Genomic DNA, 24,679 nt, shown 5'->3' on the forward strand with positions numbered 1-24,679 from the left:
GAGTGTACAAGTCTGTTACTTGGTACACTATCCCACCAACAGTATAGCTTTTGCCTGCTTTCCAAAAGGTAAGACAAATCCAATTTTTATTTATTTGTGTGTTCTTGTCTTTACTGAGAATTAGAAATGTTTCCATGAAAATTGTGCATGACTGCCTGTACATCTATGTATATGAAGAGACGTGTTTTCAAGGATGATCTGTTAACTAAGTTTGGTAGAAGAACTGCAAAAAGCCACATGCTGGTGTGTTTTCTGGAGAACACCTATATGAGCATGTATGCATTGGTCTTGCCTGAAAAGGGAGCCAACTATGGCAGAATTAGCACTGGTCATTCTGATACATACTCTACTTTACAACTACCAATGGTGGGAGATTATTTTGAAAATGTATTTTTTCACAGTCTAGTTTTAGAAGGCAATTTTGAAAACTTACAGGGAGAAAGGGGTGATATTTTACAAGCCTAGTAAAACTGTTTGTTCTGGTTTATTTTTATTAAATACATTCAAAGAAATGTTCACCTTCCTAGAGATGTATTCATTCAAAAAAAAACAATGAATGTCCCTACCACCTTAAATCCCAAATGGTCTTGGTTTGTTCTTTGCAGCAAAAAAAAAAAATGAAAAGGGGTTTGCTGGCTGCGCTTGATAATGTGTTGAAGATGATTTGTGGCTCCTAGTTCTGCCTTGGAGAAACACTGAACCAACTTCAGTCATTTCACAGAGCTGGGAGAGGCCCAATAAAAGAGCACAGGACTCTAAAAATGCATTTCAACGTTAGCCAGACCCAAGAATCACCAATAAATATAAAGGGTATTCAAACTAATAGCTTTAAAAACACAGCAAATAGTGTAATGTGTGAATTGGACATGGGACCAACTGCCATAAGAATACTAACTAATTCACCATTGATGCTTACATATCACTATGGAAGAATATTAGTGGTCGTCTTATTACCTCCCTCCTTCAGCCTAAGCGATACTATAACATAGTGGAAAACAACACTTGCAAGTCCAGCTGGAGGCAGGGTATTCCAAACGGAGGGAAAATAAACAGAAGACATGGAGTAAAGTTATTAAAAGCATGTGGTGGCTTTGAATAAAAGGGTTTCTTTTGATTTCCTCTAAACCTCCTATTATGCTTATAAAATAGAGACCTATTTCTAGAGGGATCGAGAGAGAGAGAGAGAGAGAGGGAGAGAGAGAGAGAGAGAGAGAGAGGTGTGTCATACCATAGGAAAGGGAAATATTGGTTCAGGATGTGGCTAGTCTCTCTTTTCTACGTGGCTAATGTGGAACTTTTATCAGATCATTGCTGCTTCTTCCATCTTTGTTCCTGTAATGGTATACTAAGTACAAACAATATCTTGCTCTTTTGAATCCATTTAGCACTCTAAGACAAGAGTACTTCCAAAGAGTAATTATATTTTCTGTTGATTTTAGATGGATGCGAGCGACTCGGTCTTTAATTTCAGACATATTGTTCACAGGGTTCTTTACTTTCTCCATATCAACACGATCTGTCCTAGTTTTTAAATAGGGCATTCTCTTCTCCCAGTGACTGTATAACTGTATTCCAGTGAGATTTCAAGTTTTTGCAGTACAAATGCTTGTCAAAACACTGAGCTCATCACTTAAATAGTCCTTTTCCAGGAGACTGCCTCAGAATAAATGAGAAAGAATGTTCCCTGGGTAAAAATGGTAGATTTAATCTCAATCCATTAAAAATTCTCGCTAGCTCCATTCTAAGTTGATGCCTTTTGGTTGAAAGGGTGCAAGATGAAAGTGGTCCCCAGTCAATCTTTCAGTAAAAAATATGTATTTTTAGGATGTGCTATTTAGAAGTAAACTTTTTCGCTAGAATTGTCTTGTTTCAAGGATATTGAATAGGTGTTCCCTTTTCTGCCCATTTAGAGGTGGCTTTACAAATTAATGATAAACATGAACATAGCTACTTAAAAACGATGGGGAGTGGAAGCTAATCTAAGTTAAGTTTGTTCCAAGAAGGGAGGGTATCACCTTGTATGGCTTACAGTCAGGCCGGAAAGCTCGGCGCACCATGAAAGAAGCTTCAGGTTATGTGTTCAAATCCGTTTCTAGGCGGTTGTTTTCAGGGAGACAACACAGGCAAGAAAAACCTAGAGGTTCAAAGTGAACTTCCATAGAACTGTGTTAATAAGACTTCTGTTGCGGCCTCAACGCCCCAGCAAAGGCGCCCTCTACAGAGCAAACCCACGCCTGCTTGTTGGGGTTGGGAAGAAGCAGGTTCAGACTGAGATGGAGCAGAACCCCACGCGGCTGGAAAACGCACCCCATACACTGCACCCGCCTTCGACACGCACTCTGGGCCTGGCAGCAGCGGGAGCAGCACTGCCTGCATCTTTTGTCCCAATGTTTTTCTACATTTGAAAACTCTGCAGAGTGTTATCAATCTAGTGACATTTATTTTAAAATGCAATTAAAGAAAAAAAAGCCCAATTAATCTGGCTTCATCACCAGGTCAGGAAACGGATTGTTTTGTTAGGAGGTAAATTTTCAAGCCAGAGGATGGTGTTCTGATTTTTAAAACTTTGTTTAATTCAGCAAATATGGACATTTATTAGCCCTGAGTATTTTTTTACAAGGTATGTTCTTCCATGCAAGTACACTGGTTATACTAGTGTTGGCATTTCATTCATTTATTAAATGGATTATAAAACATTAATACTCTCTTATTTTCTATAATTACTATAAGGGGGTCATTTCACATTTCTGCATTTTGGGAACTGGACATCCAACTTTTCTGTTATGTCTAGACTCTCTCTCCTCCTTAACATTCACTGTGGTGTTTCTGAGGTAACTGGAGACTCCCTCAATTTAAAATCCATTCTGAGACTCTGTAAGTGAAGCATAGCAAAGAATATATGTCACCTGACCTTTGACATGAAATCACCTTAGAAATAAATGCAGCTATAAATCTTTTCGGCATATCTTTCTGCCTAAGAGCTCTGTGAAATGCCATCATTTCTCTCATTGGGGTTTACAGTCTCAGCAGCCTCAAAAACCAATTAATATTTGCCATCTCTCTTCTTCCACTTCAGCTGAACATAAAGAATAGGATGAAAGTGCATGTGGCCAGGATTCCTACTAGTTTGTAACATAAAAGAAACACACACACACACATACACCATATCCCAAAGACACAAAAACTGTGTCAAGTTGTTTTTGTTTCTTTGGTTGGTTCTTTTGGGTGGGAGAGTTTTATTTACTATAAACCATTATAATGAATAACTGGATGGAAAAGAATATAAAATGAACGTAAACATAAAAGGCAAGATGAACTTGAAAAAAAAATACAAGAACATTATTGCTACTCATTCTCACTGGGAGATATATGATGTCAATGACCAAATAACTTTTAACACAGTGAATAATCTTAAATTGGGTCAAAGAAACATTTGTTGAGCACTGTTCCTCTGGGTCAGCCCTGAACTGACTAGGAACTGGGGACAGAAGCGGACAGTACCCTCAGGTAGCCCATATCTGATGGAAGACTTCAAGGTAAGCAGTTATAATTCAGAATGACAGGGGCCCTTAGGAGAGGCCTATGCGAGTGAGGCTGAGCTATGTGAGCAGAGCATCACCAGGAGGTGTGGTTGGAGCTGGTCTTAAAAGAAGAAAGACTCCAGGCAGCGGCAAAGAAAGGACACTCAACACAGGACACAAATTTGCAGAAAGAACCTGGAGAACAAAAGAATATGGTGCCCCAGGCCTAGAAAGCGATCTGTGAGGCTGAGGCATTAGGTGTTCAGGCAGATAGTTCAAGGCATCTCACAGGGGAAGCAGCCTGGGCATAGTGGGACTGCATCATCTTTAGCATGGGGCCTGGCAAATCTTAGAAAATGAGCTCGGAACGGAGTACGAAACCTAACATACCACAGGCTCCTAGCCTTACCTTGGACGTAGTACATACCCAGTAAATATCTAAGAGTGGGCATTTATTAAGAAGGAGAAAATGCTAAGTCTATAGCTTCAGCAAGTAGAATTGTGTTCTCCCAGATCAGACCTCTAAGGTCATACACGCTGCCCTGGGAAGGCAGCACTTAGCCCTGATGTCACAAATATCATCCCTGTGCTGTTGCCTTTATGTGCAACTTTCAACCAGCCAGGCAGGGCTGCATCTGCAGGTGTGGAGTTGATGTACCTTTGATGAGTGAACCCCACGTATAAAACCAATCAAGTGTTATTTCTATTTCTTTCCTGTTATGGACCACGGATATCTACACCATTTTTCTTTCAAAGGGCACCTGGACTTCAAAGTTACCAGTAGAATTGGATCCTAAGTACTTGTTTTAAATAGCTATAGCATCTACTAGCATCTACTTTGGTAAAAACATAAACAATCAATAGGTGTTTTTCTTTATTATTATTATTATTAATGCATTTTCTTAGAGACTGGCATTAAAGACAGATTTTGTCTTGTAGGCCCCAGACATCATTTGCATTTGTAAAGAAACAGTGTGTGTCCTAAACCAAGGTCAGTTAATCTCTACAATCTTCCTCCTCCCAATTACTGTGAATGAGCATCTTCTCTGGACTCAAGTGATGGTGACTTGTTTCTGCCTTCTAAGGACATGGCTCAGCTTCGAGGATTTGTTTTCCTTTCTTTCTTGTTTTTTTTTTTATTTATTTTTTATTCTTGGCTGTGCAATGGAGCTTGGATGCATTTTAAAATAACTGTCTCTAGGAATCAAAGGTAATCATTATTTCTCTTAATGATCCACATGAATATTCTCATTTTTTTTCTTTTCAAGTTTAAAATTAGGTTTGAATTACCTCTATGTCTCTGCCCTCTCTCAGGGTGACCTCAGAGGACCCCAGCTTGCATCAAGAGGCCTGAGGACACGTCTCCAAAGCCTGATCTTGCTGAGCCGACCCAAGCTCTTAGAAGAACATGACAGGAATCAGCAATCCCCTTGCTGTAAGTGTTGGTCCAAGTATCAGCCATGACCTTGTGTGTCCTGTTTTTTGTTTTTGTTTTTCCCTCTGACCACGTATAAGGAAAACTGGATCGGGGTCCTAACCCTGACTCTGATGCTTGGGGTAGCATAGCTTACTCGCCTCACGGGGCTCCGAGTCCCTTTCTCCCTGATCTTCAGTTTCCTCTTGGATGAGGTGGGAGCAAATTTCCTCGCTGGGATACCACAGAGGTGGCGTGGGAACTCATAAACGAAAGCCCTCCTTTACAAAGGGCTGTGTGTAGCACCGTTAGTCCCTGCTTGTCTCTGTTTTAATTGGCTTTCCTTTCTCCTCTTTTATGGGTGGGTGCATTTTTGTCTACCATAAGCCATCAGAGTTGAGAGGGGGTGACATCTAGATTGCCCAGGAAGTCAGGCAGCCTTTCTTCTGGCGGCACAACCAGCCCTGTTCTTGAGATGGCTCACTGTGGTCCTGTGATGGCTCATTAATAGCTTTTGTCTTGGTGGAATTGACAGGCCAGGCCATCCGTCACTCAGCCAGGCTGCTGCGGGACAGCTAGGCTCATACCCCCTGATATATGAACCACTCCATGTGATTAACTTCGACAGGTAACTTCAGGCCGGCTGGCACGCCGAAGAGCATTTTAAGTACAAATAACAGCTCTGGGATATGTCTTGAGTGATAGAAAAATGACCGAGTGCAATAGAGTCCCTTAATCTTTGCTTGGGAAAACACATTAGGTTTCCTTTGGAGACCAGGATACTGCAACAACATCAATTAACAAAACCTCTCAGAGATCTTCCTTGATACTTTGAAGTTTGGTGTTTTTCAAGCTTATTTCAAAAGGAGAACTCCACGGAGGGCCGGGCTCATTCATCTCCGTCTTCAAAGGACCTGGCACAGTTCTTTACAGAAATTTAATAACAACAACAACAATATCAATTACCATGATGATAATTGCACCGAATCATCCCTATTGCTACAGCCTTACGAAGTGCTCAGCCATCCGTGGAGACAAATCTCATTGTCCCCACTCCACATAGGGGGCACCTGCTCAGAGTTGTGAAGCAAGATGCCAGGCACACGCCAATGTGGGGCCCAGTAGATGCCTGCACTCGGGTCCTCTGGCCAGAATCCTTCCCAATATGTCTTTCTGAGCGGAACTGAACAAAACGTTTCCGTCTGCATCATCCATCTAATCAGCATTTGTTTGTTGTTCTCTTCAGTTGATTCCTGAAGATGAGCGAGGCCCTCCAGGGCTTCGAGTTGAAAATCACAATCTGATTTCAGGGCCATTTGGAATGAGAGACGTGGCCTCTTTTTCCTTTTTTTTTTTCCTCTTAATGATACCGCAAATGATGAGACTACTTGATGCTATTTCACCTACTCTTGGATTCTTTTGATCGTTTGAAAATTAAAGAGTATAGTTCCTGCCTCTGAGAACCTGGCCTTCTAGAGCTGGAAATGCTGAACTCTTGAGAAGTCATTGCAATCCACTGAATAACATAATCAAAACCTACAGGTCATCCAGGGCTGAGCGCAGCCTGTTCACAGTTAAAATCACAAAGTGTCACGTACTGACGGCTCTAAGCAGATGCCACCTCTGCATACGGTGATGGGGTTTGGCGTGGAAACCTAAGCAAAGGACAGATCCAAAAGAGGACTTGGTAGCAATTAAAAATGGACATTTTCCTCTCCCACAAATGTGGAAAGCTAATCCCTACCACAGCTTCATCGCCCGTTTCTTCTCTCTCATCCTTCATCATAGCCAGGCTGTAGAAAGACACTGGCCACAAGGCTCATTATCATCTGTGTTAGCTAAAAAATTTGATTAAGCTGGCCACCTAGGATTAGCATGAAAAATGCTAGGTTTTTGTTCTGGGAACTTAATTCCTCTTTTCCTCATTCTTGTCATGTTTGCAAATTTCATTTGCATTTGCATTTCCCGGGGTTTGCCAAAGTCCAGACTGAGACTTGAGCTGTTGTTTCCATTCAGGTGAAAAAGTGCAACCGCACTGACCATCTGCACTGGCCTTCAGTCAGGCGATTGTCCCAGGCAAGTTACCGTTTTTGCACCCTTCTAAGCATCCCAGGGAGGCTCTGCTACCCAGCCCGCCGATGCATTCAATGAATGGAACAGACCTTGCCCCGTTTCCAGTATGGGCTTAGTCCTGGGGGGTCCTCATCACGTATCAGCAATGTCCTCTTGATATTCCAAAATAAGGAAACATTATACTGAAACAAGTCTTGAGACCTTGGCCCACTGGAACCTTTTCTTGGGGCTTTAATCATGACGTCAATGCCACCAAAAGGGGGAGCAGTCCCTACCCTGGATGCACCCCTGAGAAAGCCAGTCTCCTCCTGAGTACTGAATTCTTAGTCTATTCTGGATCAATAGCAGGGACAGTAGCCGTAACAGGGCTCCTACCTGACACCCACATAAAGGAGAACAAAGTGGAGTAGGGGATCAGCGTGTGGGACTATGGTTTAGGCCACGCAGGCTGAATGCTGACACCTCCCTGTGCCTCGGGGCACTCGGTGGGTAACATGGTGGTTGTGAGGACAACAGAAAGCACAGCTCTCAGACCAGAGTTCGGCCGGGGGGTGTTCGGATGGTAGGCAGCAGTGTTGCCATGGTGTCCCCTAAATTAACTGGATGTTTCTGCTTGTGTTCCCTCTAGGAAAGAATTTGGAGATTCCAGTCTGATCCTCTGCCCTGCCATCTCTTGTACCCATTCTCCTTCTGTACCATCCGCAATAAAGTGTGCGTGTCAATAATCTGTCTGCCTCTGATTTTTCGTCTGAAAAAACCTGCAGGATTTTCCAATTGAAATATCAATACCTCTCCTGTCTAGTCTTCAACCTGTTTAGTATTGACCCTGTTTTAGAGCAACGGTGTCTTAAAGCCAAAATGTTGCTGTGCTCTCAGAGGAGCCACTCAGGAAACCACACTGAGACGCACTCAGCTTTCATCGAATTTCATAACACCGCGTATTCCCTGACGGCAGGCCTCAGACAGCAACACGGTTGCCATCCTGGCGACTTTACATTCAATTACTAGCACCTGTTAGTACCAGATATGTAAGGAAACACCAAGGGCCAATTTCAAAATCCGATTTATGGCCAGAAATGTTCCAAGAAGACATCTGAAATGCACTTGAGTTTATACTTTGGTCGAATTTAAACCCTTTGTTCCCCACCCTGATGCTCATCAAAATGTCACGCGTGCTGAACACTCTTCCCCAGGGATTCCGATGCACATCCAGGTTCGGGAACTTTTGTTGACAATCCTGCCTGATAATCAACACCCACATATGGTGTTGATGTGATGGCGATCACACAGCAGAGCATTTTTCAGGATATTAAACAGACTGATTTTTTAAAGTGTTTTCAGGTTTATCGCACCGGCGGCATTCACCACGTTTCCAGGAAGTCCTCTCTGTCTGCCTGCTAGCACTGTGGGCAGCTATTTCAAGGTCTTCTCTCAAGAGATCTTCCAGACTGGTGTTGCAGACTAAATAAAGATGATGCTAATTGCCGAACTCTATTACTGGAGCGGAAAACAGCACCATCTTTGTTTGAGGCTGCATCTCCATGACAACATGGAATAGAAAACGGGGGAATATTTCTTTTTTCCTGAGCTCAGTGGGCCACAGGATGTGTAGGCAAAGGGAGTTGACACATCCTTATGCAATTATGCCAAGAGACTCAGTAGGGCAACTCTGAATTTAGTTAGCCCTGAAGTCCTCAAAGAGTGTACTATTTTTAAATCGTTTTTCATGTTTTGATGGTTTTCATGCCTTTCTGCCCAATCAGGTAGTGAGCAGGGCTGAGATTGCCCGTGCTGCCATGTCCTGTGGTTAATAAATTCACCGTCATCTTATGGAGAGGCAGGCTGGTGCACAGGTTAAAACTGAGGGTGCTAGGGCCCTTACTCTGAGGTGCTAAATCCAACTTTGCCCTGCTCTAGATTGTCATGTGGGCTCAGTGCTAACTCTCTGTGCATCAGTTGCCTCATCTGTAAAGTGGGTATAATATTAGTAATTACCTCCGAGAGTTGTTCATTAGGATAAAATTAGTGCATATAGCCCGGTTGGTGCGGTTCAGTGGTTAAGTGTAGACCTATGAACCAGGAGGTCATGGTTCCCGATCAGGACACATGCCCGGGTTGCAGGCTTAATTCCCAGTGGGGGACATGCAGGAGGCAGCCAATCAATGATTCTCTCTCATTATTGATGTTTCTTTTATATATATATTTCATTGATTTTTCACAGAGAGGAAAGGAGAGTGATAGAAACATCGATGAGAGAGAAACATTGATCAGCTGCCTCCTGCACACCCCCTGCTGGATATTTCTATCTCTCTCTCCCTCTCCCTTCCTTTCTGAAATAAATAAAAATATACTTTAAAAAATAAATTAGTGCATATAATGCATAATACAATGCTCAATAATTAGCTGCTACTCTTCTAGTTATGAATATTACCAACCGAGCTATAGCTTCTCAGCTTACATGGTAGGCACTAGTCACACTTGGCTGTTTAAATTTCAATTCATTGGAATTAAATAAAATGAAAACTTGCGTTTCTCAGTTGCACTAGCCACATTCCGACTGCTCAGTGGACACACATATTAGTAACTACCAAGTTAGACAGCAAAGATACAGGACATTGCCATCGTCGCGAAAGGTCTGAGCCATCGCCTAGCGATGGTAAACAGGAGAAGGAGACCTTCCTTATTGTACAGATAGATAGCTTTTGTTCTTAGCACTCTCCACTGACTGAAAACACAGTCTCTCATGAGAGCATGGGACCCATTTCTTGGAGTATTCCTTTTATAGCCTCTAAACAGTGGCTTACATTGTGGAGTGGGCAATAAATACTGTGAACTAACAACAAAATGTTTTCCAAAAACGGTTTTCTCTCAGTTGGGAAGATCCCCTCTATTCCTTTCATACACGATTTATAAGGCTCCGTGGCGGCTGATTCTGAAGTTGCACATAATTCTTGGAAAGTATGCAAGTGGCAGTGTGAACCCACCAGGTGTCCGGTGGTGGGACCCTGTAGCCAGCAGAGAGGATGGTTTTCTGAATCACCACCCAGACGGAAGCCGTGTGTCTGTTCACGTGTTGTACCCACGTTGTTCAAGGACAAAACGCCGAGTTCAGTGTTGAAGGGAGTGAACACAGGCCCTGGCACAATCTCAAACAGCACTGGCGGGCACTTCTCACCTGTGATTGGCCAATTTGGGAAACCTGATGTCAGCTGGCAACTGCTTGGTCCTTTTCCTCATCGTCACCTCCTGGGCCTCCTTATGGCTAGCTGCGGGCATCAGTGCCTGGTCGCTGCCTCACCCAGTGTTTAAGGATGAGGGAGGATACAGGCAAAAAGGAAAAGTCTGTCCTTCTCGACAAGCAGACACTCTATGTGGATCATGGACAGTTAGTAATGTTATGCATTGTTTAGAGGCATCGCTGCTATCAATTTCTGATTGGGGAGAACTTCTGCAATTAAGCCAGCGTGGAACGTTAGGAACAAGAGCCGGTCCACCACCCTCACCCCCAGGCCAGCTCTGTGCCCCTGAAGAGAACCATCTCCCAGCATCTCGGATGCTCATTCCAGAACTTAAGCTATAAAAAGGCTGCACAGGGGGAGGGAAAGTAGCTGTTGCTTTCTATTTCTGAACTTTTAAGTGCTCCATTTTTTTTAAGGAACATACACACAAAATTGTTTATATTGATCACTAAATAATGCCAATAAAGTAGTATCAATGACCCCATGTTTTATAAGTGCAGAAAAAAGATAAAAAGAAAAATAGAGACAATTTTTTAAAAATCATCAATTAACTGTTACAATCAGCTTGCCCTTATACACATTTTATAGTTTGGTTTTCTCATATGCCCGCACACACAGCATCTCATTCACCACAGGGCGTCACATGGAGGGAGGTGGCGATGTAGTCTGTAGATACACAAACTATATAGCTCAGGGGGGTCCAGGTATTAGTGACGGAAGTCGCTTAAGGACCCATCACACCCAAGCATTTCTTTATGAAAACCTACAGTATCTTTAGACTGACAAGTTCACATTTACACCAAGGAGAGAAAAATCCCTCATTATAGAATATTCAGATTTATAGTGCATTCAGGGGGGGGAGGGGCGAGAGGGAACAAAACGTTTTTATTTTACCTATAGATGATCACCAGCAAAGAATAGCCACTGGTGGCCATATCTACAGAAAGCAAACAATCCAGAATGGAGAAGAAAGATAGGTTGCTGAAGACGAGGAAGTGGATTATCCACACCAGATAACAACATCTGCTGTGTATGTGCCCAAGGCCGGGGAGGAGTGTGTTGTGTGTGATGGGAGGAAACAGGGCTCGCTCTGTATTGCACTTTGTTAAGCTGTGGTCCTCCGGCACCATTAGAGCATGGCTTAGAGACACTGCATATGCCAAATTGAAATCTGCGCTTCTTATTGTTAAGCAAATAGCCTTGTGAGGCTTACTAAAGAGAGTAAATGCAGTTTGAAAAGAAAGAGAGAATTTAGTCTTTCTTTTGTCTCTACTCATCTTCCTGTCAATGGAGCCTGACCCCCAACCAACCCGTGTGATGTATGCCGCCTTCCTTGTTGTAGGGCCTGGGCTTAGAGAACCTAGACCAGGGGTGGGCAAACTTTTTGACTCGAGGGCCACAATGGGTTCTTAAACTGGACCGGAGGGCCGGAACAACAGCATGGATGGAGTGTTGGTGTGAACTAATACATGTTAACACTGCTGCTGGTGAAGGAGCGGAGGGGAGAGCAAGAGAACCCTCCGCTCTTTCGGCTCCGCGGGCCGGATAGAACAGCCGAACGGGCCGGATCCGGCCCGCGGGCCGTAGTTTGCCCATGGCTGACCTAGACAGAACTGGCCTCAGCTCCTCCGGGAGTTCACAGTGCAGAGGAGAAGGCAGAACATCTGACTCCTGTCAGACACGATACACGGATGCACAGAAGGATGTAAAGAGGCCTGGGAATAGCCATTTGCTCTCATGGGGTGACGAGGAGACATTCTAACTGTGGCTTAAAAAGCAGGCCAACATGACAGAGGGTGTTCCAGACAGAAGGACCATCCTATATGAAGTCACAGGGCATGAGCTGGTGCCAACATCATTAGAAGCTGTGTCAGGTAGCAGATCTTGAGTTCTTTCTGAAACCCAACACTATTCCAAGTACTTAACATGTATGAGCTCATTTAGTCATAAAAACCTTATTGGATATGCACCAATAGGCCCATTTTTCAGATGAAGAAAGTGAGGCACAGAGATTTCAAATCACTTTCCCAAAGTCACCCAGAGAGTAAGTTGTGCTTTCTGAGGCCAGAGGCCATGCTTCTGGAATTGGCAGCTGTAGTGCCCCCTGCAGTGATAAGGAAATGGAATGTTTGGGGAAGATCCTGTAGCAATAACACAGGGCTTCTCCACCATGGCACTAGTGGTAGCTGGGGCTACACAGTTGCATTTCAGAATGCTTAGCAGCACCCCTAACCCCTAACCACTACATGCCAGAAGCATCTCCATCCTGCCATCATGCACATCAGAAGCGTCTCTAGACAACTGTCCCTCAACACTGTCAAATGTTCTCTGAGGACACAGATGCCCAGTTGAAAACCACTGGACAAGCGCATGGTGTGTGAGGCAGGAGAAAATATATTAGAACTCACTGCAAACAGCCTGCAGTTCTATTCTGATGGCTGTGGGAGTGAGCCCTGCAGAGAGAATGGGGCCAGTTTGGGCTTCACCCGTGGGGAGCAGCAGAAAACAGAACCGGAAGAAGCATTAGGAGGTTCTGTGAGAGACAAGGCAGGCTTTTGAGTTCTCAGCTACAAACAGGATGTGTTCTCAGACTTTATACCTTGTGTGTTCAGAAATCCTAAAGCTACAGATAGCGAAGGATCTTCCATAAGAACAGTGCAGAAGTCGGGCAACCATTTCAGCTAAGAAAGCCTCTGAATCGGGAAACACTGAACACCCTGTTTTCTTAAGAAGCCCCCATGTCAGATTCCCCGTCGCTGCTTGAGTGTGAACACGATGTGTCAACTTTGTAGGGACATTTACTGGACACTTGGCAACATGAAAAAGATGGAAATATTCTTCTCCCAAGGCCCTAAGTGGACAAAATGTCAAGCCAAGGAGTATGTGTTCAGAGTAGAACTTTTATAAACAGGAAAAAAGATCTATGCACCTTCTAAATATTCTAAGATAAACATGTCATTTTCTAAAACAAAAGATGGTTTTCAAACGATCTAATTCAGAACTGTACCTCAGGTGGGGAAGAAACACTGACCTGAGGGTACAGCTCCATGCCGTCCTCAAACCTGAGCCTTCTCCTGCCCTGTTACCTGTTTTGGCTTCCAGTGAGCTCTTTATTGTGTCCCTGGGGAGGATTAGGAAGAACTCTTTGCTTATCCTCTTTACAAAACTGCCATGACCATTTGGAATTGAGTGTCGCTCCAAGCCTCTAGCCAACATCATAGTTTTTAATATGGATTTCTGTGAAGAATAACTCAATTTCCCATGAAAAGTCCTATGATGCCAGAAGAAACAAACATTGTGTCTGACAGAAAGCCAGCCTCAGCTCAGAGTCAAGGGCTTTCGAATCAACGTGGTATAACTCTGACACAAGCATCTTCCTCTCTCAGCTGCCTAGTCTGTCAACATGGGGATTTGAAGTCCCTCATCCACCAGGTTCTTTGAGGTTGAGTGAGACGGCATATGCTGAGGTCCCAGGATGTGGTCTGATGCATGGCTGGCATCAGTAATTGGTATCCCCTCCCATTCGGTGTTTAAGAGAATCATTCAGGACTTTGGAGAGATCAGAACTACCTGGGAATTCTTGGAGACTCTTGTGTTCGGATAAGACCACAATCTGCCTGCAACAAGAGCACCTCCCAGCCACTTTGTGACCCTCCCTCAACTCAAGGCAGAAACCTGACCCCCACAGCCCATCCATCTCACTATGATCTCTGACTGGGAGGACTGGGAGGCCGCTGTGGTGGGATCCAGGCCTCTGCATCAGCAGTTCTCCTGGGAGCAACAGGCCCTCAACTCAAGTGGTAGTGGGGGAAATAGGAAATAGAGAACATTGTCTTCAACAGCTTTGTTTTAAAAACGATACTCAAGTAGAACGCTTCAGCCTAGTTCAGGCATTCCACTAATGACTTGAAATTTGAAACAGCTGGGGTTTTTTCAAGCTTTACAGAGTGTCTTGGAAGAAGATTGCTAAGCTTTTAAATTCTTCATAAATAGTAAATAGATTTATTCATAAATGTCCTGTAAAATGAGCTTTGTTCCTGTCATTCGGAGGGAAGTTGCAAATTCTGATTAAACATGATAGATCATTATACAACAAGAGCACCTCCCGGCCGTTGTGCGGGGAGAACAGCCACCGAGAAGTGCAGTTTCTGCTCTGATGAAAGGCATGTAAAGACATCAAACCCCAAACATCTGCCAAGCACTGTTTGCGGGGAGGACGGGGCCACTGAGCAGCGTCTTGAGGCATCGTAAGGACAGCAAACAGCCGGCGTGAATGTAAGCAGCTACAAGGTGTCAGGAAGAAATTCAGATCACAGGATTAGGTGATCAGCCCTCATTTCATGGGTGACTCCTTCCTTAGAAGTGAAAAAGCTTTCTTCTTCTCCAAGACAGATGTTAACAGAACAGAAAGCGAGCAGCCAGAAAGTGCAATTGAGAAAACCCCAAGAGCGCAGCGCAACGAAGCATTCCCACCCCTTTCCTCCGGGGAAGAGGAGCATGACATTGCTTAGACTAGTTGGGGACCGTTGATATCCAGTTTGGGTTGGCACCGGGAGCAGCCCGAGACGTGCTTGGGCCTGCGCAATAGTGAGGGGCTTTGGCAGAGCTACAGACAGGACCCTTCTGGCACGCCTCCCAGCCTTCCCAGAAAGTGCTCTCATTCTCAACACCATTGATTCTCCTTGGCCGCTGTGGGCCTGGGGCTGAGCACGCGTGCAGAAGATGCATGCAGTTGCCTTACCTGCACTCCATCCCTCTGGCCTTAGTTAAGAGTTGGAGGAGTGTAGATGCACAGATGATGACATCACTCAGAAAACGCCCTCTTAGCCTAGAGTGGAGGGTCAGTTTATAGGGATTCCTAACAGGAGGTGTTCTTCACTAGAGTTATTTGGCAACTGCACACGAAATTGAACAGAGCACAGTATTCTTCGTGCTATGAAGGCCTGCAAATAATCATCCCCAAGTAGACATATTCCCACGCTAAGTTCCATAATGATAGGAGGTGTTTTTCCTCCTTGACATTGTGTCACCACCTCCTAGCGCAGCCCCTGGCCCATGGCGGATGGCAATCCCTTCAGAGCTGATATATTAAACACCATAGGAGTGGCGATACCTGTATTTTCAACTAAGGTGAATTCAGACACATGGGATCTATAGGGAAAAAAAGGGTGGGGTGATAGAAGGAAGCGAAGGAAAGAAAGCCTGCTCTTTTTGCTTTCCCTGTTCAGTCAATCTAGAGCCAGGCCTCCACTCCTGGGGGGAAGTGAAGCCTCAGCAAAAATGCAAAGAGAACCCCAGTAAGTAACTCTGGACTCTTCAGCTTCCACAGTAGCAGGCCTTATGGATAAATGAATAATGTGAGGCAGGGCTTCTCAAAGTTTAATGGCCATATGATCACCCAGAGGTCTTGTTAAAGTGTAGCTGTGGATTCATGGGGTTGCTTAGACTGCATTTCTAAGGAGCACCTGGTGCTGGCCATGGTGCTGGTCCTTGGACCACACTCTGGATACGTGGATTGACTACTGGTGAAGGCGAACCTTTTGAGCTCGGTGTGTCAGCATTTTGAAAAACCCTAACTTAACTCTGATGCCGTGTCACGTATAGAAATTTTTTGATATTTGCAACCATAGTAAAACAAAGACGTATATTTTTGATATTTATTTTATATATTTAAATGCCATTTAACAAAGAAAAATCAACCAAAAAAATGAGTTCGCGTGTCACCTCTGACACATGGGTCATAGGTTCGCCATCACTGGCTAGACTATGAAGGAAAATTCTGACATGCCCAATGCTTGCCAGGCACTTTCAAACCTAACTCCTTTGACAAGTGTGAGTCCGCTCAGTGTATCAAACCTCACCGAATCATTGTAGAATTGAATTACATAGTGAATGTGAAAACTTGGCATAATTCAGGTGGCTATTATTATCTGTAGGTGTTTCTGTCTCAGCAGAAAACACAAAAATATGGCAAGTTGTAATTACATATATGAGGTGTTTAGGTTTTCTTGCAAGTACAATGGTTTGAAGCACCCGAGTAATAAAAGACAAATAATAGAGTATTCAAGCTCCATTTACACCGTCATATACACTGATCTTAATTGCAGACTGCAGATTGTCATCTAGTTGCTAACAGTAAGTCGGCTCTTAAATAATAAGGGGGAGGAAGGTGTGTGACTTACCATGAACGTCTCAGAGTACAAAACCACTTCTGTTTTTCATATGACATTTCAAAACTCAAAAAGAAGTTCAAAAGAGAAAGATGGTAGTAGTAGCTAAACTAATGCAAATACTAGTCCAACATTGAAGTCTATTTTTTTTAATTTACTTTCATCGTTGAGGGTATTACAGATGTCCCCCATCCCCCCACTTTGAGCCCCCTGAATGTGGTTCCTGCCCCACCCCACAGGCCTTCACCACGCTATTGCCTGTGTCCGTGGGCTGTGCATATATGCATACAAGTTCTTTGGTTAATCTCTTCCTCACCACCCTCCCCTCTGAGATCTGTCCTTCTGTTCCATGCTCCCATGTCTCTGGACCTATTTGTTCATCAGTTTATTTTATTCATTAGAGGTCACATATGAGTGAGATCATGTGATATTTGTCTCTCTCTGACTGGTTTATCTTGCTTAGCATACTAATTCCAGGCCTATCCAAGCAGTCTCAAAGGGTAAGAGATCCTTCTTTTCCTACAGCTGCATAGTATTATAATTGTGTAAATGTATATATTTCCTATCCACTCATCTACTGATGGGCACCTGGGCCGTTCCCAGATTGTGGCTATTATAAGTAATGCTGCTATGAACATAGGGGTGCATCTATTCTTTCTGATTGGTGTTTCGGGATTGCTGGGATACATTCCCTTAGGTGGGATCCCTGGGTCAAATGGAAGTGCCATTTTTAATTTTTGAGGAATCTCCATGTTTCTCCCTTTCTCTCTCTTCCTTTCTCCTCTAAAAGTCAATAATAACATATCCGTGGGTGAGAATTAAAAAGAAATTTTAATAAACCCTAATATTTTCAAACAATTTTTTCATGAAAACGTAAGCTTGCTAGACATAATCAATATGATTACCCCAAGCTTTGAGTGACTCCCCCAGTTCTAAATTCCCCCAGATCCGAGAGAACCAAGATGGCGGCATAGGTTAACGCCGGAGTTTGCCGCCTCGAACAACCATTTCAAAAGTGAAACTAAAAGACGGAAGGGACATCATCCAGACCCACAGGAACGCTGGCTGAGTGGAAGTCCTACAACTAGGAGGAAAGAGTAACGCATACGGAAACGGCCTGAAGGATGTGAGGATATAAGTAAACACGAAGTGTGGGAAAAGCCATACAGACAAAGGGAAGAGCATGTGCAAAGGTCCTGTTGCAGAGGCCTGGCAACTATGAAGGACTGAACGGAGGCTTGTGTGGCTAGAGTGGAGAGAGAGAGCGGAGAAGTGTGGCTCAAGATAAAGCAGGAAGATAAGTGTCAAGTCAGACCAAGCTTCATAAAACAAATTAGAGATGTTTGCCTTGGTTCGAAAAGCAATGGGGAGCCATTGAAGGCTTTTAAGAAAAAGAGATGAAAAAAAAAACCATAATCTGACTCACATTTTAAAAAGAAATCATTCTAGCAGGTGTGCAGAGCAATAGCTCTATGCAATCAGAATTCAGCTTGAAGATACCTTATTAGTTATGGTGGTGATATTGGCTTCGATTACAGAGATGGTAGGGGAAGTGGAGAGAAGTGAAAGAAAAGTGCAGAACCATGGATGTACCCAGATGCAATATTTCAGAGGTAAAAGCAGCCAGATTTGGTGTTGAGTCTGCTTCCAACTCTACCTCTCCACCCGTAAGAAAACCCACTGACATGGACTGTAGTGCTTACCTACTTACTCAGACTAACTTCTGTGGCCCCAGGCATGGAAACATAAAGTAGGTTGATGCCACCTTAACAGAGCTGTAGTATCCAAATCCGACAGATTTTATCCTGGATCACCTATCTGTACTATAGTGTAGAGGGCGAATTCTCCAATGCACATGGCCAATCATTTGGAGGTCTTCGCAAAGATATCTCTGTCTATCTGTATATGTTCTATGCATGACCCTATGCAGAATCTCAATAGTAATTTATATTTGTCTGAAGAAGTTCGGCCAGCTACAAAATTTAAAGGAAACAGTCCTCAAACGTGTCTCCAGTTCTGATACTAATTGCAAGTTTGGAGAGTTTATAAAACCGCTCTCAGATTTGATCGTTTGCTAGAAAAACCTACTGAAAGCTGTTTATTCACATTTGTGGTTTAACAGGGATTAAAATCAGCCAAGAGCACCAGGACTGAGTCTGGGAAAAGGACCAGATATGCAGCTTCCTCCGTCCCCTCCCCATGCAGTCAGGATGTATTACATTCCCGGCAACACACAGCTCTGCCAACCAAACAGGCTCTCCCCACCTCTGTATGCAGAGATGTTATTGGGGCTCATTATATCTGCATGATTGATTGATTGCACTCAGTCTCCAGACCAACTGATACCCCATGACCCAAAGCCCCGACTCTAAATCACATTGTTACTATCTGGCTAGCCCAAGGCACCAGGCAAACAGCAATTACATCCCAGAAGCCAAGAGCAAAAGGCCAGACACACTTAAATTTTTTAGTGCATCGTACTCAAATAACATCAAAAATTGATGATTTATGTGACCAATCGTGGAAATGGAGCTCAAGTCAATATTGCATTGAAATAGGAGTATAAGGTTGTAAGAGTAGACTATTTTTCTTAAAGGAAGCAGATTAAATGAACCAAGGTTAGATTCCACCTTGCCCAGAACTAGTTTTATACCTATTAGATTGAAAAGCTGTGTCTTAGAATTTCTCTCTATTCTCTCTTGCTGGACTCAAAACCTTACTTCCTGTGGTCATCTTAGGGGAAACCCGAATTTTGAGATTGCCTAAGAAGGAAGCTGGTCTCCATTTCAGCATGGTACTCTTCCTCCAATGCCTAAGTTCCTGGCTTTAGTTGTTTCTTGCCTACTGAGTCAGGTAACCGGCCAGAGTCTGTGGTCTTCCCTTCGCCCATCTGAGGAGGAACCACAAGAACACAGAGAGGCAGGACAGTTTCCTGTTTAGCACAACTTCTGCATATACTTTGCCATTCAAAAAAAATGAAGCAGTTTCCATGGAGACTGACACTTGACATAATGAGTAAATGATGGGTGATAATCAAGAGCACCATGTTAAGTTGGCATGACCGCTGCTATGCCATCTATTTCCTTTATTGAAGCCATCTATTTTAAAGCACGATGAAAATATTATTTACAAGATGCCCAGCAGATGGTGGAGTCATTATGGCCACCAGAAATTTCCAAAACCATTTAGGCCAGATGCCTCTAAAGCAGTCCTAGGAGCTGATTTGACACTCGCTGTCACTGCTGCAGAAATTGAGTCCCCTCGATCTTTTCTGTTCCGTGCTGGCTCTCCAGCCGAGACAGAGCCATGGTCAAGTGCTTGGAGCACTGTGGGCTCCTGTGCCGCATGCTCTTGGTCTCACTCTCTTGCCTCTTGACTGTTCTTTGCAGCGTAGGCTGTCTCTGTCGCATCACAATAAGAACTTATCACTATAAAGGCTCCAATTTTTCTTATGTTCCACGCTTTGTAAAGCAAGCTTTTTATTGCCTTCCAAATTCACAAAATGGAACATTGGGGTGTTTATAATAGAAACTTGGGAATCTCAGGGAGCACTCATCTTGGTTAATTTCACATGATTATGAGATTTTATAGGACGCAAGTTTCTTCTCTGTCATTTTTATTTGCCTCCCCGAATCTCTGATTTCCTTTTTTAACTTCAATCTCAATAGCACATACCTAGTTTTCTGTTTTGGTGTTCTCTTGTTTAACTTTAAACACACACTTTTATGTATGCTGTTATTGAGAATAAGCCCTAGTTTGTTTTTTTAAGTAAATTAAAGTTGGTATACAGAAAGCAGTGAACAAAGAATAGTACAGACAATAAGCAAATATGGCAAAAAATTTAGAATGGTTGGTCGATTGTGTGGAAAGCACAGAGTGCTATAGTGGTAAATAGAGAAAGGGTCTAATTCTGCCTGGGGAAGTCAGGGAAGGCTTCCTGGGAGAGATGGCATGGAATTTAAATCTCAAATGCTAACTAGGAGTAGACGGGGTAGGAGTGCACAATCTGTTGGATGAGACAGAGGGAAATCAGCTAAGAATAGCACATTTAAGTTTCAGGAACAGGAAATTGAGGGAGTTTAGAGAGCTAGCCCAAATTTCCATGCACTGGAGCAAGGGAATTTGCCTGGAAGATGGCCAGGCGTGATTTGGATGGAGAGTTGGAGGGCCGTAGAGGAGGGTGGGACCCACTCACTGTGGTAGCCTCATGCATGATGCTCTGAGGTCAGATAATGTCCCCCAGCTCACTCAGAAGTCAGGTACGGGCCAAAGTAAATACCTGGGGTGACACGTGGGTTAGTGTGGGTTAGGTTTAAATTAGGCTGGACTTCGGTCTCAGAAAACCCACATAATTTACATAAAATATGAAAATATATATAAAAACATGCAAATTATATTTAATTTTTTTAAATATATTTTATTGATTTTTTACAGAGAGGAAGGGCGAGAGATAGAGAGTTAGAAACATCGATGAAAGAGAATCATCGATCAGCTGCCTCCTGCTCATCTCCTACTGGGGATGTGCCTGCAACTCAGGTACATGCCCTTGACCAGAATTGAACCTGGGACCTTTCAGTCCACAGGCCGATGCTTTATCCACTGAGCCAAACCGGTTTCGGCTTATATTTAATTTTTACATGTTTGTGTGCATCCAGTTTACAAACCACGTTATAAACATGGCACAGGAGGCTCATGAAGGGGCCCGGGGGGTATGGGACTGGGGTGGCCGAGTGGGCTCCTCCCTCTGTATCAGCCAGAGCAGCTTCTCTGTCATCTGTTGTCCGTTTGGGTTGCCAGGTAGGATTGCGTTAGGGTTCTGAACAAGTTTGAAAATGTCTACTATCGAACTCCCTGCATTGATTTGAAGAATGTTAGGTTGGGGGCGGGGGTTAAATTCATCATCTCTGAACCCCTTCTCTCCATACCTGGCATCCACAGGGGGCAGCAAAGGTATCCGTGCAGATGGGTCACCCCACTACCGTGGCTCCTATTTCCACTCCCAGACTCAGCCTTGGGGTGCTATTAGCTGCTCCCCCGCCTGACCCACGGCCCCTTTCTTCCTCATGACCTGTGGGTGTTCTGAGAATTCAGACGGGCCCTGGGACGGACCTCTGAAATCTCAATGCTGACCCTCCATACTACAGTGTAAGAATTATACGATTGCATCCATTCGCACTTGTGTTTGCATTTTTTAAAAAGGTCCAGCATGTTTCCTCATAAAGTATATTCAATATCCATAATCAGCCTCATTATCAGGATAAAATAATACATAATGCCGAAGATATTTTCATAAAAAACAATGCCTCTCTAATTTGAGAACCTCACAGGACCCATTTTTTGCTGCAGCAAAGGTTTTGTACCAAGTGCAAACCTGTCTCTCACAGGCACAGTACTCACAGAGATTACCCGTCATTTTCATTACAGGTAATTTCCGGGCGTCCTGTTTTACCCTGTCATTCATGTGTCTGGGACCGAGCCAGAAAATGCCACCAGGAGTAAATCAGGAAGCCAACCAGAGCACCAGAACCGCAGGAGAAATCCAAGGCCTAAGTCAGTGGTCGGCAAACACATTAGTCAACAGAGCCAAATATCAACAGTGCAACAACTGAAATTTCTTTTGAGAGCCAAATTTTTTAAACTTAAACTATATAGGTAGGTACATTGTTAGTAACTTAATTAGGGTACTCCTAAGGCTTAGGAAGAGCCACACTCAAGGGGCTAAAGAGCCGCATGTGGCTCGCAAGCCATAGTTTGCCGACCACAGGCCTAAGTGAACATTCCAGGCCAGAGAGCATCTAAGTAGACAGGGTGGAGGACAGGTAGGGCGTTGGTCCTGCCCAGATAAGTGACAAGAGAGATGCTCTGCTCTGTCCTCGCTTGGCTCAGACTTTTGTTCCACTGCATAGGTACCCTTGTCCTGATTCATCGGCATGGGGGGCAAAGTTCTTAAAGAACCTTGCTCTAGATCAGTGATGGCGAACCTATGACACGCGTGTCAGAAGTGACACGCGAACTCATTTTTTTGGTTGATTTTTCTTTGTTAAATGGCATTTAAATATATAAAATAAATATCAAAAATATAAGTCTTTGTTTTACTATGGTTGCAAATATCAAAAAATTTCTATACGTGACACGGCACCAGAGTGAAGTTAGGGTTTTTCAAAATGCTGACACGCCGAGCTCAAAAGGTTTGCCATCACTGCTCTAGATGCATCTTCCCAACCCCTAATGTCATAATCTGCACCCCATTCATGCTGAACAATATTTATCCCCTCAAACACACCACTGTTTCTGTCAAGAACCTTCCTCCCTTCTTCTCTCATCTCAACCTCAACCTTATGTTGACTCAGCACTCTACTATTGTCACCCTCTCTGAGCCTTTCTCTGACCTAAGACTGGAATGGCCCGGCCCCTCTGTGCCCTGCCACAGCCCAGTACCTGTCTCTCTCACACTCTTCTGTGCTTGCCCAGTTTCATTTACTCACACAACTCATCTGTGGTGAGTGGCTCCTAAGTGTCAGGCACAGTGGTATCCATGAAAAATCCTTACCCTTGCAGAGCTTAGGTTTTAGTGGAAAAGAAAGGAAAATAAGTGATGCATGTGCAGCAAATCATTTAGGGCAGTGGTCGGCAAACCGTGGCTCCCAAGCCACATGTGGCTCTTTGGCCCCTTGAGTGTCGCTCTTCCACAAAAGACCACATGCGGGCGCGCATGTACAGGGAATGTTGTGGAGTGAAAGAAGATGTAGTGTCAAGGATTGAGAGGTTTGTTGAGATGGTTTGGACATATAGAGAGGATAAACGAAAGGAGATAGATGGAACAAGTATAACAGATAAGTGTGGATGGGAGAGTTGGAAGGGGTCAACCTCAGCGAACGTACCTCAATCAGACTGAGGACGTTTTTAGCAAAGGCCAGCTTAGGAGCACCCTAATTAAGTTAATAACACTGGACCTACCTATATAGTTTAAGTTTAAAAAATTTGGCTCTCAAAAGAAATTTCAATCGTTGTACTGTTGATATTTGGCTCTGTTGACTAATGAGTTTGCCAACCACTGATTTAGGGCATAGAGTGTGGCTAGGGGTTGCTATTTTAGATAAGATGTCCTGAAGAGTTGACATATGAGATGAGACTGAATGATGATATGGCACGGGCCATGCAAGTATCTCTAGAAAAGCATTCAATGCATCAAGTGTGCAGCACACGTATAGGAAGAGCAAAGTCCTGAGGTAGGTGGCATGCATTAGAATGGTAACAAGGCAAGTGTGATGAGGAAGGAAGTGGAAGGGAGTGAGTTCAGGGCTGTAGGTTAGAGCACAGCATGTGGCATTCCAGTCACTAAGGGTGTCATCAAGATTGTGATGTGACCTGAATGACCTCTGACTCTATTCAGAGTAAGATTTCTCAGAGACAAGATGCTTCGAAGACACAGAAGGCATTCGGGAACATTCTCTTGAATCAGTGAACAGAACACTGACACTGGGCCACAGCTCCCTTCCTGGTTTTCTTGCTGCATCACCCCTGTGTTATATATCAGGACCAACCTTTCCCTGGTTGACGACTATGAAATCACATCACTTTTCAGATTACTGCAATCTAAGTGAATATGTCCATGGAAAGCATAAACCGATCAGTCATCCTAGCATTTTCAATATGTAATAACAAAGAACAGAAACAGTCCATGTCCTTCCTGCTCTTTCTGCACATACGTGAGCTACATGGTAACTAAGTAATTGAGCAAGTGTCTGAGACTAGTTTCAGCCTTTGTCAGTTAGTGACTTCCTTACAATGAGCATTTCTGCCATGCTGACCCATGACCACACTCCAGGATACGGCACTATACTCACAGCTTCACTGTGTCTGACTCATGGCTGTCCAGGTGGCACAAGCCTTGCTGCCCACCACACTAGGGTCAGGAGCTGGGAGCATCAGACAGATGGATTCTGGGCTCCCCTATCTACTATCTCTATGGCTGTGGGCAAGTTCACCTCTCTGGGCCTCAATTTTTAACACCTATAACATGAAAATGATGAAAGATATCTTCCTCATTGCATGTGTGTGTGTGTGTGTGTGTGTGTGTATTATATGAAACAGTGCTTACAGAGTATTTAGTCTTGATACCATTTATTGGATACATTGTGCTATAGCCCCAAATGATCCCCCGGGCAGAACTCAGCAGAGTTCTCTCTTCCTCTGAATCTCTATCCCTCCCTCATCTTTCTTTGTCCCTCCCTCCCAAATACTATCTCTCTCTCTCTCTCT

The 24,679-nt window shown here is 43.8% G+C and overlaps 1 protein-coding gene and 1 long non-coding RNA gene across 2 annotated transcripts in view; both read left to right on the forward strand.

Moving 5' to 3' along the window:
* Window positions 1-24,679, forward strand: part of GRM7 (glutamate receptor, metabotropic 7) — a 758,177-nt gene that overhangs the window by 708,679 nt on the left and 24,819 nt on the right. The window lies entirely within an intron of this gene.
* Window positions 4,697-7,016, forward strand: LOC107182214. The gene is made up of 3 exons (XR_001512930.1): window positions 4,697-4,731; window positions 4,836-4,956; window positions 6,952-7,016. It is a non-coding gene; the product is annotated as an uncharacterized LOC107182214 (long non-coding RNA).

Source organism: Myotis davidii, unplaced genomic scaffold (assembly GCF_000327345.1).
Source record: "Myotis davidii unplaced genomic scaffold, ASM32734v1 scaffold73, whole genome shotgun sequence".
NCBI classification, from domain to species: Eukaryota; Metazoa; Chordata; class Mammalia; order Chiroptera; family Vespertilionidae; genus Myotis; species Myotis davidii.